Source organism: Triticum aestivum, chromosome 5D (assembly GCF_018294505.1).
Source record: "Triticum aestivum cultivar Chinese Spring chromosome 5D, IWGSC CS RefSeq v2.1, whole genome shotgun sequence".
NCBI lineage: Eukaryota > Viridiplantae > Streptophyta > Magnoliopsida > Poales > Poaceae > Triticum > Triticum aestivum.
The window spans coordinates 55,140,262-55,144,508 of record NC_057808.1 but is presented as its reverse complement, the minus strand read 5'-3'; the positions used below and the strand labels follow the sequence as shown (position 1 = coordinate 55,144,508).

General features: G+C 55.6%; 1 pseudogene; it reads left to right on the top strand.

Moving 5' to 3' along the window:
• Positions 1 to 2,781: 2,781 nt before the first annotated feature.
• Positions 2,782 to 3,885, top strand: LOC123126346 (BTB/POZ and MATH domain-containing protein 3-like; annotated as a pseudogene).
• Positions 3,886 to 4,247: the final 362 nt, after the last annotated feature.

Here is a 4,247-nt window from a genome sequence, read left to right as displayed (position 1 = left end):
CTGGGGGGAGGCGGTGACCACCGCCGTTCACCTGCTGAACTGCGCGCCCACGAAGGCGGTGCGCGGCATGACACCGTATGAAGCTTGGCACGGCAACAAGCCAGCGGTGAGCTACTTCCGCACGTTCGGCTGCGTCGCGCACATCAAGGTGACACTGCCAGGTCTCAAGAAGCTGGACGACCGCAGCCTGCGCACTGTCTTCATCGGGTACGAACACGGTCAATCCAAGGCGTGGAGCGTCTACGACCCCGTGGGCAAGCGAGTGCACGTCACTCGCGACGCCGTCTTCGACGAGTCGGCGTGCTGGGACTGGCAGACAGCGACACCGGGGGAGGGCACCTTCGTCATCGAGTTTGCACCCACGATGGCCCTGACGCAGCAGCCGGAGTAGACAAGGACTACGCCTGCGACCGCGGCGAGTCCAGACACGCCGGTGCGCGACCACACTCCTTCTGGAGGTGCATCGCCTGCGTCCGCGGTGCGTGGAGACACGCCAGCGCATGCCCACACCCCTGAACCAGAGGTGTACAAGGGAAAGGGCGTGGGGGCGGGTACGTCTCACCTCCTCCTGGAGCCACGCCGGACGCAGCCCTGGGCACCCGTGAGGCGCCTCGTCGCTACCGCGCGGTCGACACCGTCCTTGAGGAAGTTGAGCCAGTGACTCTGGATCCGGCCGAGCTGCTCCTTGTGGCCGGAGAGGAGCCCGACACGTTCGAGGAGGCGGAGCCACACGCACCCTAGCGGGCGGCTATGCTGGATGAGATGCAGTCCATCGACGACAACAACACTTGGACGCTCACCACGCTCCCGTCGGGCAAGCAGGCGATCGGGGTGAAGTGGGTGTTCAAGCTCAAGAAGAACTCCGCCGGTGAGATCGTCAACACAAGGCGAGGCTTGTCGCCAAGGGATATGCGCAGCACCCGGGCGTGGACTACAACGAAGTCTTTGCTCCGGTGGCGCGGCTCGAATCCGTGCTGCTGCTGCTCGCGATCGCCGCGCAGGCAGGCTGGGAAGTTCACCACCTCGACGTCAAGTCTGCTTTCCTCAATGGAGATCTGCAAGAGGAGGTGTATGTGGTGCAGCCACCGGGGTTTGAGCGCGCCGGGGAAGAAGAGAAAGTGCTTCGACTCTCCAAGTCTCTGTACGGGCTCTGCCAGACGCCGCGTGCCTGGAACATTAAGCTGGACGAGACGCTGGTGTCGCTTGGTTTTCAGAGGAGCCCATCTGAACACGCCGTGTACATGCGGTGCGATGGAGACGAGCGACTGATGCTGGGCGTCTACGTCGACGATCTCATCGTCACCGGATCAAGCCTGGAGGCCATTATTCAGTTCAAACAGCAGATGAAGTCTGTCTTCTCCATGAGTGACCTCGGTCTGCTGAGCTACTATCTCGGCATCGAAGTGCAGCAGGGAGATGATGCGATCACCCTCAAGCAGGCGAGCTACGCAGCCAAGATCGTGGACAAGGCTGGGCTAACAGGCTGCAATCCAGTGCACATCCCGATGGAGCCGCGCCTGAAACTGAGCAAGGAGAGCACGAACCCGGCGGTGGACAGAAAACTCTACCGCAGCATCGTGGGCAGCCTTCGTTACCTGGTGCATTCGAGACCGGACATCTCCTACGCGGTGGGTTTCGTGAGCAGGTTCATGGAGGCGCCCACGACAGAGCACTGGGCGGCGGTGAAACAGCTGCTGAGGTATGTTGCAGGCACCCTGAACTTTGGGTGCAGATACAAGAGAGGAGAAGTAGAGCCGCGGCTGGTTGGGTACAGTGACGTAGACTTCGCCGGAGATGTTGATTACAGGAAGAGCACATCCGGAACGGTGTTTGTTTTTGGGGGGAGCGTGATCAGCTGGCAGTCCCAGAAGCAGAAGGTGGTCGCTCTCTCATCCTATGAAGCCGAGTGCCGCCACGTGCACGGGCGTTTGGCTCCGGCGGATGCTTGGCGATCTGCTAGGTGATCCGGGAGGCGCAACTCCACTCCTCATCGACAACAAGTCAGCAATCCAACTCTGCAAGAACCCTGTTTTCCATGACAGAAGCAAGCACATCAAGACGCGATTTCACTTCATCCGCGAGTGCGTGCAAGACGGGAGGATCGCCGTCGATCACGTCCACACCGACGAGCAACTGGCTGACATCCTGACCAAGGCACTGCCTCGGGTGAAGTTCCAGAAGCTGCGGGAGAAGCTGGGCATGATCAACATCAGCAACTGATTAAGGCGGAGATTGTCAGTTAATCAGCTGCAGAAGTTTGTCTTCAGTTTCGACAGATATAGGTGTAGGTTCAGTCTCTGTCAGTTTCGTCAGAGAAACTTGTTTTCAGTTCAAATAATCCGAGCTGCGTCTCGGTCGTAGTTTGTTAGGTTTCTCCGCGGCCCTGACCCGATCGTGGGATGGCACGAACTAGACGGTCATGGCCGCATCGCGGGCGACGCGCGGGGAGCGCTGGGATGGCGGTGCTCACGACCCGGGCGTGGCTTGTTTTCCGGTTTCAGTTAGCTTTGTAATCGCTGAATAAGAAGAGAAATAGAGAGCAGAAAAGCTGCAAGGTTGATCGCGGCACAAAACATCTTCGTCTTCCTCTCGTGTGAGCTCGAGCGCTAGGTCTGATAGCAAAATGGCAGAGCGCGGACAGGCGATGCAACATTAACGACGTCTCCACGTGAAGGTAAACGAGGCTACTACACAAGTTCCGATTTTTCTTTCTGAATGTGAACAGAGGCAGTCGTCTTCCACTCCTTCCAATCTTGCTACCTCAGCCCAACGCCAGAATTAATGCCGAAGCGTCGGAAAGTCACGTCCGCCATTGTAGCTGAAGAAGAGAGAAGGACGCACGTGATCAACATAGATGGGTACTCAAGAACCAAGGAGCTGCTCAAGGTCGGCGACTGTACCACATCCATCCCTTTCATGGTGGGAGATCATAACTGGGTCGTCAAGTATTACCCAAACAGCAATGACAAACCAGGTCACATATCTGTTTATCTGGTTCTTGATTCGGCGGGTGGCGAAGGCGTAAAGGCCAAAGTCACCTTCAACATCCTTGACAAGGGTGGAGAACCAGTGCCTTCATATGTCAAAGTCGCCCCGGAACATGTGTTCCCATACAGTGGTTCAGATTAGGGTTTCGGTGATTTTATCATGCATGAGGATTTGGAGGGATCGGTGCATCTAGGAGGCGATAGTTTTAGAATCAAGTGTGATGTGGCCGTGAAGAAGATCCATAACGAAGAGACACATGCAAATCAGTTTGTTGTGGTTCCTCCAAGCAACTTGCATCACCATTTCGGTGAGCTCCTGAAAAGTAAGGATGGAGCAGACGTGGCCTTTCGAGTTGGTGGCCAGGTATTCGAGGATCATAGGTCCGTGCTCGCTGCTCGTTCGCCGGTCTTCAAGGCAGAGCTCTTTGGTACCATGAGGGAGAGATCTGGTGATCCTATTGAAATTGATGATATAGAAGCAGGTGTGTTCAAGTCCTTGCTCCATTTCATCTACACGGACTCACTCCCTGAGACGACTCATGAAGGAACCGATGAAGGCGCAACGCACGAAGATATAGCAACAACTGGCCATCTACTTGTAGCGGCAGATAGATACGACATTGCGAGGCTCAAGCTGATATGTGAGGAGATATTGTGCAATCACATTGACTCCAGCATGGTTGCAACTAGTTTGGTTTTGGCTGAGCAGCATAATTACCATGGACTCAAGGAGGCTTGCTTTGAGTTCCTTGCTTCTCCGTCCAATTTGGAAGCGATGATCGTAAGTGATGGTTACCAACATCTAAAAAGTAGTTGCCCATCTCTTCTGCGAGAGCTGATTGCTAGACTCTTGCCTGTTGAGCTGACAGCAGGCAAGGATATTATCAGGGACATTTAGTATGCACTCACGTGTGTGGGTACTAATGATCGTGTTATCAAGTAAGCTTAAAATCTACTCCCTCCGTTCCATAATACTTGTAGTTGTTTTAGTTCAATTTTAAACTAAAACCACGACAAATAAATATTTAGAACGGAGCACTACCGGAATCGCACCCTGGCCGTCGGCATAGCCCTGATTGGCCGTCGCGACAGGCCTATGCCGACGGCCCCGTCGGCATAGGGCCATCGGCAACATATCCGTCGGTGTAGCCCGGGAGGCCGTCGGCATAGAAAGGCCGTCGGCATAGGCCCTATCCCGACGGTGTCCGTACATCTATGCCGACGGCCCTAGCCGTCGGCAACGTTATCGCTTAACGGCGG